At 37.5% G+C, this 13243-nt stretch overlaps 1 protein-coding gene across 2 annotated transcripts in view; it reads left to right on the top strand.

Moving 5' to 3' along the window:
* Positions 1-13243, top strand: part of SEC22A (SEC22 homolog A, vesicle trafficking protein) — a 189790-nt gene that overhangs the window by 15418 nt on the left and 161129 nt on the right. Inside the window, exon 2 of one of the 2 annotated variants that reach the window (XM_053698068.1) lies at positions 9387-9439. The exons of the other annotated variant lie outside the window; for it this stretch is intronic. The gene's annotated coding sequence lies outside the window, so the exon portion shown is untranslated. The remainder of the gene's footprint in view (positions 1-9386; positions 9440-13243) is intronic. 2 annotated transcript variants of the gene reach the window in all.

Raw genomic sequence — 13243 nt, 5'->3', positions numbered from 1 at the left:
CTTTTCAGCCGCGACTTTTCCATACCGCAGATCCCCCTACGCCATTTGCGTAGCCTATCTTTTCAATGGGATCTTTCTAACGCTGGTATTTAGAGTCGTTTCTGAAGTGAGCGTTAGAGCTCTAACTACAAGATTCCAGCCGCCTGAAAATAGCAGGAGTTAAGAGCTTTCTGGCTAACGCCGGTTCATAAAGCTCTTAACTACTGTACCCTAAAGTACACTAACACCCATAAACTACCTATGTACCCCTAAACCGAGCTCCCCCCACATCGCCGCCACTCGATTAAAATTTTTAACCCCTAATCTGCCGACCGCCACCTACGTTATACTTATGTACCCCTAATCTGCTGCCCCTAACCCCGCCGACCCCCTGTATTACATTTATTAACCCCTAACTTGCCCCCCACAACGTCGCCGCCAGCTACTTAAAATAATTAACCCCTAATCTTCCGACCGCAAATCGCCGCCACCTACGTTATCCCTATGTACCCCTAATCTGCTACCCCTAACACCGCCGACCCCTATATTATATTTATTAACCCCTAATCTGCCCCCCTCAACGTCGCCGACACCTGCCTACACTTATTAACCCCTAATCTGCCGAGCGGACCTGAGCGCTACTATAATAAAGTTATTAACCCCTAATCCACCTCACTAACCCTATCATAAATAGTATTAACCCCTAATCTGCCCTCCCTAACATCGCCGACACCTACCTTCAATTATTAACCCCTAATCTTCCGATCGGAGCTCACCGCTATTCTAATAAATGGATTAACCCCTAAAGCTAAGTCTAACCCTAACACTAACACCCCCCTAAGTTAAATATAATATTTATCTAACAAAATAAATTAACTCTTATTAAATAACTTATTCCTATTTAAAGCTAAATACTTACCTGTAAAATAAATCCTAATATAGCTACAATATAAATTATAATTATATTATAGCTATTTTAGGATTAATATTTATTTTACAGGCAACTTTGTAATTATTTTAACCAGGTACAATAGCTATTAAATAGTTAAGAACTATTTAATAGTTACCTAGTTAAAATAATAACAAATTTACCTGTAAAATAAATCCTAACCTAAGTTATAATTAAACCTAACACTACCCTATCAATAAAATAATTAAATAAACTACCTACAATTACCTACAATTAACCTAACACTACACTATCAATAAATTAATTAAACACAATTCCTACAAATAAATACAATTAAATAAACTAGCTAAAGTACAAAAAATAAAAAAGAACTAAGTTACAGAAAATAAAAAAATATTTACAAACATAAGAAAAATATTACAACAATTTTAAACTAATTACACCTACTCTAAGCCCCCTAATAAAATAACAAAGCCCCCCAAAATAAAAAATTCCCTACCCTATTCTAAATTAAAAAAGTTACAAGCTCTTTTACCTTACCAGCCCTGAACAGGGCCCTTTGCGGGGCATGCCCCAAGAATTTCAGCTCTTTTGCCTGTAAAAAAAAACATACAATACCCCCCCCCCCCCAACATTACAACCCACCACCCACATACCCCTAATCTAACCCAAACCCCCCTTAAATAAACCTAACACTAAGCCCCTGAAGATCTTCCTACCTTGTCTTCACCATCCAGGTATCACCGATCCGTCCTGGCTCCAAGATCTTCATCCAACCCAAGCGGGGGTTGGCGATCCATAATCCGGTCCAGAAGAGGCTCCAAAGTCTTCCTCCTATCCGGCAAGAAGAGGACATCCGGACCGGCAAACATCTTCTCCAAGCGGCATCTTCGATCTTCTTCCATCCGGAGCGAAGCGGCAGGATCCTGAAGACATCCAGCGCGGAACATCCATCCGGACCGACGACTGAACGACGAATGACTGTTCCTTTAAGGGACGTCATCCAAGATGGCGTCCCTCGAATTCCGATTGGCTGATAGGATTCTATCAGCCAATCGGAATTAAGGTAGGAATTTTCTGATTGGCTGATGGAATCAGCCAATCAGAATCTAGTTCAATCCGATTGGCCGATCCAATCAGCCAATCAGATTGAGCTCGCATTCTATTGGCTGATCGGAACAGCCAATAGAATGCGAGCTCAATCTGATTGGCTGATTGGATCAGCCAATCGGATTGAACTTGATTCTGATTGGCTGATTCCATCAGCCAATCAGAAAATTCCTACCTTAATTCCGATTGGCTGATAGAATCCTATCAGCCAATCGGAATTCGAGGGACGCCATCTTGGATGACGTCCCTTAAAGGAACAGTCATTCGTCGTTCAGTCGTCGGTCCGGATGGATGTTCCGCGCTGGATGTCTTCAGGATCCTGCCGCTTCGCTCCGGATGGAAGAAGATCGAAGATGCCGCTTGGAGAAGATGTTTGCCGGTCCCGATGTCCTCTTCTTGCCGGATAGGAGGAAGACTTTGGAGCCTCTTCTGGACCGGATTATGGATCGCCAACCCCCGCTTGGGTTGGATGAAGATCTTGGAGCCAGGACGGATCGGTGATACCTGGATGGTGAAGACAAGGTAGGAAGATCTTCAGGGGCTTAGTGTTAGGTTTATTTAAGGGGGGTTTGGGTTAGATTAGGGGTATTTGGGGGGGGGGGTATTGTATGTTTTTTTTTACAGGCAAAAGAGCTGAAATTCTTGGGGCATGCCCCGCAAAGGGCCCTGTTCAGGGCCGGTAAGGTAAAAGAGCTTGTAACTTTTTTAATTTAGAATAGGGTAGGGAATTTTTTATTTTGGGGGGCTTTGTTATTTTATTAGGGGGCTTAGAGTAGGTGTAATTAGTTTAAAATTGTTGTAATATTTTTCTTATGTTTGTAAATATTTTTTTATTTTCTGTAACTTAGTTCTTTTTTATTTTTTGTACTTTAGCTAGTTTATTTAATTGTATTTATTTGTAGGAATTGTGTTTAATTAATTTATTGATAGTGTAGTGTTAGGTTAATTGTAGGTAATTGTAGGTAGTTTATTTAATTATTTTATTGATAGGGTAGTGTTAGGTTTAATTATAACTTAGGTTAGGATTTATTTTACAGGTAAATTTGTTATTATTTTAACTAGGTAACTATTAAATAGTTCTTAACTATTTAATAGCTATTGTACCTGGTTAAAATAATTACAAAGTTGGCTGTAAAATAAATATTAATCCTAAAATAGCTATAATATAATTATAATTTATATTGTAGCTATATTAGGATTTATTTTACAGGTAAGTATTTAGCTTTAAATAGGAATAAGTTATTTAATAAGAGTTAATTTATTTAGTTAGATAAATATTATATTTAACTTAGGGGGGTGTTAGTGTTAGGGTTAGACTTAGCTTTAGGGGTTAATCCATTTATTAGAATAGCGGTGAGCTCCGATCGGAAGATTAGGGGTTAATAATTGAAGGTAGGTGTCGGCGATGTTAGGGAGGGCAGATTAGGGGTTAATACTATTTATGATAGGGTTAGTGAGGCGGATTAGGGGTTAATAACTTTATTATAGTAGCGCTCAGGTCCGCTCGGCAGATTAGGGGTTAATAAGTGTAGGCAGGTGGAGGCGACGTTGTGGGGGGCAGGTTAGGGGTTAATAAATATAATATAGGGGTCGGCGGTGTTAGGGGTAGCAGATTAGGGGTACATAGGGAGAACGTAGGTTGCGGCGGTTTACGGAGCGGCAGATTAGGGGTTAAAAAAAATATGCAGGGGTCAGCGATAGCGGGGGGCGGCAGATTAGGGGTTAATAAGTGTAAGGGTAGGGGTGTTTAGACTCGGGGTACATGTTAGGGTGTTAGGTGCAGACGTAGGAAGTGTTTCCCCATAGGAAACAATGGGGCTGCGTTAGGAGCTGAACGCTGCTTTTTTGCAGGTGTTAGGTTTTTTTTCAGCTCAAACAGTCCCATTGTTTCCTATGGGAGAATCGTGCACGAGCACGTTTTTGAGGCCGGCCGCGTCCGTAAGCAACTCTGGTATCGAGAGTTGCATTTGCGGTAAAAATTCTCTACGCTCCTTTTTTGGAGCCTAACGCAGCATTTGTTTGAACTCTCGATACCAGAGTTAATTTTATGGTGCGGCCAGAAAAAAGCCTGCGGAGCGTTAACAGCCCTTTTACCGCCGAACTCCAAATCTAGGCCAAAGACTGCAAACAAATTTAAAAAATCCTGGGACATGCATAAGGCTACCCTAAGAAAAAGTAACGTACTATGGGTAGACTTGATGGGCCCTTTTAGTTCTTTTATACCGTCAAATTCTATGTTTCTAACCCATGCACATAAAGTTGGTTTATACTTCTCATTTACATCATTAAATAGAACTAGGCAAGCAAACATGACAGAAGTGTAGTATATTTGTTCTTTTTTATTTTTTTATTTACGGTTTACTTTTAGCCACAACATTTTGGTGCTCTAAAATGCCCCTTTAAACAATGGCTCTTTGAGTTTAAAGTGTTTCTAGAGAAGGGTAAAGGAAACTATCTGCAATTTTGGCATAAAAACTAATTGAGGTAAAAAAATGTATATAGGGGTTAACTTTGTGGTTCTTAGAGGTACAACTGGAGATTAAAAGATAAAGCAAGAACGGCCCAAGGTTTTTGTTTGACGAAATAAAATAATTTAGCATGGGACAAAGTGTAATCAGTTGACCATAAATCTGAGAAGAGTGGCAAATCTTAGACGTTATGATGTACCAGTGTAGCCAACGCTATAAAAATACCTTTTAGGTTCACATTGATGGAAACTGATCCTGTAATTGCTTAAAGTGTTGGATATTTTGTGTTTGTTCCAATGGGAAACCCTCATCTTTATCGTTTTATTTGGGCACAATTATTAATGATTCTTTGGTATATATCATATGTATTTTTTAGGTAGCTTGAAACATTGAGACAAAAGTCATTAATTGTTTTCTATGATGTATCTAAAAGCTGGATTTTTTTAAAATGTATTATAGTGTTTGTAAATCAGCTATCCATGTACGGAGTCAACCTTTTGTCATTGCAACCACTTATGGTAAAGAAGTATAACTTGCTGTATCATATGACCTAGATTCATGGTTGTGCTGCAGTCATCTTCATTGTGTGTTTTATTTGTCTTCTCTGAAACCGCTGAGTGGAGTGAAGCAACATTTCACACACATGTCCTTGGGCTTGGCATGATCTTTTTACTATGGGTTTTTCAAATCATGATTTTTCCAGAATTAAAATGTCCATCATGAGCATTTGATCTTTCAGTTACCTTCAGCTATGTTACAATTTATTAGCCACATGCCACTCTACCTGTTGTGTCCACTTATATGCAGTTGCTATGCTCTTGGACAACTGTATAGCGGCTTGCAGTTATACTTGTTTTTTGTGCTTGTAACACTTGTAATCTTCCATCAATAAAACATTGGGATGTCTTCTTATCAGCCAGTGAGCTGTCAGTCCTTAAAGTGAAGGTAAACTTTGATGAATGAAAGCCTGTTTTTTTTTAAATACTATTAAAAACAGGGACACTTTCATTTATCAAATTTTAGAAAGCAGCCGTACCTTTGTTCTTTTCACAGCCAGAGCAGCTTCCCCCACACGGAGATCCTCTCTTCACACGTCATCAATGACTAGTCCAGCTTCCTCCAATCACGGCATGGCCTCAGACAATGACTACCCTGGGGGGAAAGCCGTGATTGGAGGAAGCTGGATTAGTCATTGATGACGTGTGAAGAGAGGATCTCCGTGTAGGGGAAGCTGCTCTGGCTGTCAAAAAAACAAAGGTAATTTTTAATCAAAACGGCTGCTTTCTAAACTTTGATGAACGAAAGTACCCCTGTTTTTAATAATGTTTTTTAAAAACGGGCTTTCATTCATCAAAGTTTACCTTCACTTTAAGGGCTAGTTGCACACACCTCACTTCATGTTCGCTTAAAAATAAACAAACTTTTTTTTCTTTCAAACGCAAAAATGTTTTCACACTTTTAACTAATGCTCTTTGATATACTTGTTTAGAGTGTACTATCTGTATAATTAAAAGTGAGCACATCATCATTTAGATAAAGTAATGTGCAGTGAGACTGGAATATCAAACACAGGTGTTTATAGAAGGATTTACATTATAAAAAAAAAAATCCCTTTTATGTGCCTAAAATTGTACTTACCTCTCAGAAAACATCTCCTTTGCTTCAGATTATGGGGCCTATTTATCAAGCTCCAAACGGAGCTTGACGGCCTGTGTTTCTGACGAGTCTTCAGACTCGCCAGATACACAAGTTATGGAGTAGCGGTCACAAAGACCGCTGCTCCATAACCCTGTCCGCCTGCTCTGAGCAGTACGATCGAGTACGAACCAGTTGATTGACACCCCCTGCTGGTGGCGGCGTTGCACCAGCAGCTCTTGTGAGCTACTGGTGCAATGTTGAATACGGAGATCAGGTCCGCAAGACATTTGTTAAATTGGCCTCAAAATCTCCTTAGGCATCTTTATCCCCAGTGCTGTTATGTGTCCTGCAATATATGTTTCCATGGCTGCTCAATGCTCACAGCAAGTAGAAGAATGAGGTCTGTAGAAGGTACTGAAGGTATCAATGTCTTTTGCAGCTTTACAAAAAGCAAGGTAGTTTAAAATTAAAGGGACAATGTACTCAAGCAAGCTACCAATAAGAGTTAATTGTAACAAATTTGCTGTAGGAACATCCTTTCAAATGGGCTGGGCTTCCTTTCTCCCATACCCCCATAGGAGATTGATTTCTTCAGCTATTTCTTACTTACTTAGCTTTTTTATAGCAAATACTTTAGTATAGAACATTTCAGTATAGGTGTGGTTTTAACAAGTAAAATCATCTATTTAAAATGACACAATAAAGGTAAAGGAGCTATTTGTAAACAATTAAATACACTCCAGTTAGTAAAAGTAATCATTGGGAACACATTAAAGAAAAGAAAATGTAAGGTGCAATGTCCCTTTAAGTAGTAAACAGATGTGCTTCTAAACAATGCTGAACGTATGTACCCAGCTTTATGTATCTTTAGTGCTGCTCTCAGAATGTGCACGTGTCTGTAAATTGTTCAGCCTCTTCTTGGTATATTTAGCACCACATGCCGGGATTTTAGATGTTGAATTACTGCCAATTGTGAAGTATCTGTTTACCTCTCTTGTGCAGCAATAACCTGAACCTGCCAATGAATGATTTCCATTTTGTCATTATTTATTCCATGGCTGGAAAAGGCACGTTGCCAAAATAACTGATCAAGCTTTGAGTAGGCAAACACTAAAACATTAATAAAGAGAGCATTTTCAATAATTAAGTAGACCAGAAATATTGAGGATGATACCTTTTTAAAACGCATGAACTAAACTTAAAGGGACAGTCTACACCAGAATTTTTATTGTTTTTAAAAGATAGATAATCCCTTTATTACCCCATTCCCCAGTTTTGCATAACCAACACAGTTATAATAATATACTGTTAACCTCTGTGATTATCTTGTATCTAAGCCTTTGCAAACTGCCCCTTTTTTCAGTTCTTTTGACAGACTTGCAGTCTTGCCAATTAGTGCCTGCTCCCAGATAACTTCACGTGCACAAGCACAGTGTTATCTATATGAAATATGTGAACTAACACCCTCTAGTGGTGAAAAACTGTTAAAATGCAATCTGAAAGAGGTGGGCTTCAAGGTCTAAGAAATTAGCATATGAACCTCCTAGGTTAAGCTTTCAACTAAGAATACCAAGAGAACAAAGCAAAATTGGTGATAAAAGTAAAATTGGAAAATTGTTTAAAATTACATGCTCTATCTGAATCATGAAAGTTTATTTTGGCCTAGACTGTCCCTTTAAGACTTGTAACAGCTACACTTTGGCTTTGTGTTAAACAACATCATTAATACGTCCAGGCGGTTTTTTTCCAATTAGAAAGGAAAAAATTGGTTACATTTTTTTCAACATTTTGTTGCTTGTCTTTTTTTTTTTAAATAGCAAAACTCTTCACTTTTTGCATCTCTGAGACATTCCATTAGCAAAGACAAAGATCAGGTTATCCCTGTATATAAAGACGGATAATGAACTAGGTTGTATTATAAGCATAATATTACATTTGTGCTGGGTAGTTGGTAAGCTGAGGAGGTCTTTGGTGCAGTGTTAGTAGCAGCAGACCATTAAAACAATTCCAAATGACCATAAATATTCTCTCTTTGACATTAAAATATATTTAGAATGAAATAAAGACATAATGGAGCATACAAACAAACTTTAAGGGACATTCAAATGCATCAGAATGAGTCACAATATTATGACCTGCATGCAAAATTAAATGTTTTAAACCATTTAAAACTGTAATTTGCATTGTTTTTGCAGATCCAGAAAGCTAATACATATAACACAAGACATGAGGAAATACTGCGCTTTGTTAAGCTAAAGGCTACAAAGGTAATTCAAATAAAATATAAAGATATCTATTTTAACCCACTTGAGTGCTAAAGACAGCTCAGAGCCGTCATTAGCACTCAACCTACCTTTTTTGCAATCTGGGGGCCCCCACCCGCTCCTACCCCGGCGATCGGGCCTGCATAGTGACAAGCATCGACGGGGCGTCACGTTACGTGCAGTGACGTCTGACGCACAATGACGTGATGACGTCACCGCGCAACTTTATTTAAAATTGTCAATACAAAGTATAGGGAAAGGGGGCATGCTGCTTAGAAACCTGTATCTCAGGGATCTAAGCAGCTACAGACCCACCATTGGAAAAGATAATCGCCCAACCTTTCCAATGGTATAAGTCTTGGGGATCTGGGGGGGGAAATAAAAAAGTAAAAAAAAAAATGTTTTTTGAAAGTAAAAAACCCCCCAGAAAAAATATTAAATTCCGCTTAGCACTCAAAGGGTTAATCTGCCAGCATAGAAAGTAGCTAACATATATTTATATACATACAAAAAAGTCCGTTATAGGCAGCAGCTGCACATCCGCTCAGTGTATTCCGAGAGTATATGTATAGTAACCTGTGAAGTAGATGAACAAGACAAATTTCTGATGTGAAGAGCATAAAACCGTGGCACTGCGCACACATAAAGGAACTACTCACAGAGGGAAGGTCGACAAGACTTCACAAATCTACTATACATACAGTATACTCTCACAATACACTGACCGGATGTGGGACTGGTGCCTATAACAGACTTTTTATGGACTTTTGACCAGTATAATACCACATATGTTACCTACTTTTTATGCTGGCAGATTAAATCGATATCTTTTATTTTTATTTGAATTGCCTTTGTAATCCTTTTAGCTTTCTAAGTGCCGTAGTTCCTTCACACTTGGTGTATATGTATTAGCGTTTGCTTTAAACATTGTATAGGGATCAGTGTTTTTTTTACCACTGCATATGACTCCATTTCACTAGAGATTTAAACATATTTGGTTTTTCTTTTGTTTTGCAGATCCAGAACACACCCCTTGAAAAACTTTTCTACGTTATTTATCTTCCTTTACTGTAAGCAATAGGGGCCAATATAAACAAGCAAATACACGTAATCAACCAATCCCTGTGCAGCATTTAGTAATGTCAGGGGTCTGCATTACACAGAATGCACAACTTCTTAAAAAGAAAGGAAAAAAATGTATTAAAAAAGGACATACGTTTTTAAGAAAGTTTGCTCTTTTGTTCCCAGATAGAGAAAATCACAAGGTGTTTACTGTCCCTTTGTGTTTTTTGAGTTATTAAAGGGACATTAAACACTAAATAAATGCTAGGTAGAATGATGTATTCAAAGAAAAGATTAGTCTTAGAATAACATGTAGATGTGTTATTTAAAGTTTCATTAGCTGTTTAAATAGTGACAAAATAAGTGTAACGTTTTAGTGTCTATAAAACAATGGGAGCTGCCATGTTGTAACTTAGGTTACCTTCTCTGCTGTGGCCAATTAGGGACAGTTATAAATAGGTAACTAGAGTGAGCAGCCAATGGCTGTGTGGAATATAACAGTGTTCTGCATTTCATTTCTAACAGGAACTGAAAAGCTCACGATTTCAGAATGAAATTACAGAAAAAGGGGACAAAATAAATAATGAAAGTACATTGCAAAGTTTTGTTTTATATATACAATTTATCATTTTATATTACCATCTCAAAGTGTTTAATGCCCCTTTAAGATATAAAAATGTCTGTATGCAATATGACAGGCATATAAAGGTTCATCAAGTTTTTTTTTAACTTTTGGTAAAAAATTTGTGTTTTAACAATTTTACTGGCAAATTATAAGATAACCAGGAATATTTTGTATGATGTTATGTGTAATCGGTGAAGTCATCGGTTAAGGTCACAAAATATTTGGCATTATGAGTTAAAATGTTACTTCTCCCTAACTTTTTAGAATTAAGAACATAAATTCTGCATTTACATTGTTTGCATGTAATATCTACTTAAAGGTACATTATAGTGTCAATTATTTTGAGGGTATTACTAGTATATAGAGTTGGTAAAGTATACCCGACATAGGGCTCGCTTCCATTGAGCCGTAAGCTACCGAAGTGGCTAACTGCTAAAAGTATTTTAGTACCAGGTTTCCCATTGAAATATTTTGCGCATTGCGTGCAGTCACTCTTTTCGTGTAGGAGTAAGTTAACGTTGTGTTTGCTGCGTCCCATCCGACATCGTATTTCTTGAAAATCAATTGGTTACTATGGTAACCCGACGTCTGCACTCCTTACCTGTTATCACCCTCTAAAGACAAACAAAAACAAAGATGCACTTATTTCTATTATATTATTTTTTAACTCATAAGACAAATACTATTTTAAGTTTTAAAATTTCAATGGGAAATAGGTCTCAAAAAGCTTGTTTCCTCTTTTACACACCTAGTTAAGCTGGGTGTAATTTTTTTCAATGTATCAACAGTGTTTTAAAGGTTTGCGCTTAACAGCTTCTAATACTTTCTATGACACGTGAATATATTTTGCGATATTGAGTTACAACGCGCCATTGGAAGCATTCGATAATTAAAATTCCTTCCAACACCATATTTATCGGTTTGCGACTTCGCACAAACCTAATTACGGCTCAATGGAAAAAAGCCCATACACGTATGCCATTCAGCTACTCTATATGCTTTAATCAGAATAGAAAGAAACAGTGCAAGTAATTTGTAGTAATTGATGGTTTTCAGAGGATAAAATCTATACTTTTATTTTATTACTTTAGTGTTTTTTTTAAAATGAGCTTCCGTTGGTGCACTATTAACCATCCCTGCTTCTTCTCCAGGGCTATTTGTATTTTTTTATACTACATGACATTAGTGATAAGTTCTCTTACAAGATACAATCCATAATAAATAAATATATATATTTTTTACACACAAAAACAGTGTTTATATCTCCTGCATGTATTCATATTATGTGTAGTGTATTTTACTGTGTAGTATAGTGTAGTGCCACGTGTTTTTCAAACCAGTGTGCCATGAGAGATCCTCAGGTGTGCCACGGCACAGACTGACAACAGTGTGACATATTTTTTAAACTTTGCTTGTTTTTTTACTCCCAGTGCAGGGGTAGTTTGTAGGAGGCATGGCATAACAGCACAATACATACCAGTATGTGTGTGTTTGTGTATATATATATGCTGTATTAGGCTACAATGTGTGATTTTTTTAAATTTTGGGATGGTGGTGTGCCACAGATTTTTTTTTTAATGTAAAAAAGTGTGCCACGGCAAAAAAAAGGTTAAAAATCACTGGTGTAGAGTATTTTTACTGTCCTCATATATTGGTCTGTTTCTGTGTGTTCTCTTTCTTCCACATTTCTCCTCTCTCACAGGGGTGGACTGAGCCAGGGAAACAGGGGTGTTAGATGCCCAGCAGGTTTTTTCCCCATTATCATATATATGTATATGTTTGGGTGTGTTTATGTATATGTATATATATATATATATATATATATATATATATATATACACATACATATACTGTACTTTGATACTATAATCAGTGCTGGTTATGATACTCTTGTGGTTCTGGTTTTGAATCCCTTTTTCTTATTATTTTTTATACGATAATATTCACTATCGCCAGGCACCTCCAGTCTGCTATATATTTATTTACTGCAGTTTGGAGTTGACTTTTTTACTCCTAACATTTTGGTGCTGTGTTTTTTGTTTTTATGTTTTTTCTTTGATATACCTTCCAATCCTGAGTTAAGATAGGGATTTCTCTTGTAAGGTTTATCCAAGTCCACTGGTTCATCCAATACTTGTGGGATATTCTCCTTCCCAACAGGAAGTTGCAAGAGGACACCCACAGCAGAGCTGTCTATATAGCTCTCCCCCCTAACTGCCACCCCCAGTCATTTCTCTTGCAACTCTCGACAAGGGAAGTAGCTAGAGATATGTGGTGGACTTAGTGTAGTTTTACCTTCAATCAAGAGTTTGTTATTTTTTAAACGGTACCAGCGTTGTACTGTTTTACTCTCAGCAGAAATTAGAGAAGAATCTGCCTGGAGGTTTGATGATCTTAGCGGTTTGTAACTAAGGTCCATTGCTGTTCTCACACATAACTGAAGAATAATGGGAAAACTTCAGTTATGGGGGAACGGTCCTGCAGATTACCTGCTTTGAGGTATGTTTTATTCAGTATTTTTATTTCTAGAGAGATGAATAAGTTCTAGAAAATGCTGACAGAGCCTTGTGTATTTGAGGTAAGCCTGATGCAGGATTTAACAGCAACTGGGATCATGCTTACAAAACAGGGCAATACTTATGCTTAATATTCATATTACTTAGTGACAAAACGTTTACATGATTTCATAAATAGGCCGTTTTTTCTCTGAGGGAGATAATCTTTATTTTGGGGCCTAGTTTCCACATGGCTAGTCAGATACTCCTAGGAGTACTTTCTTAAGGCCCTTCTAACACCCAGTACATGGTGGGAGGGGCCTATTTTAGCACTCTAACTATGCAGTTTTAATTCAGACCTGAGACATCCAGCTTCCCTAGAGGTTTTCCTCTGGCATCTGAGGACCATTTCAAAGGGTTATTTCTGCACAAAATCGTTTTTGAGGGCAGGTAGGAGCCTCAGCAATGCTGTGGCAAGGTGCTCATTGATTTTTAACGTTTTTTTAACGTTTTTTCAATCCGGTTTGGGGCCTAAGGGGTTAATCATCCCATTTGCAAGGTGGGTGCAATGTTGCTTTAGTCCCTTACACACACTGTAAAAATTTACAGACTTTACTGTATTTTTACCTGTTTTGCAGTTTAAGTGCTAGTTTTTTTCTCTTAAAGGCACAGTACGTTTTTGTTTAATTGCT

Source organism: Bombina bombina, chromosome 1 (genome assembly GCF_027579735.1).
Source record: "Bombina bombina isolate aBomBom1 chromosome 1, aBomBom1.pri, whole genome shotgun sequence".
NCBI lineage: Eukaryota > Metazoa > Chordata > Amphibia > Anura > Bombinatoridae > Bombina > Bombina bombina.
Note: the sequence above shows the minus strand (reverse complement) of the source record. Positions and strands in the feature narration are given on the sequence as shown.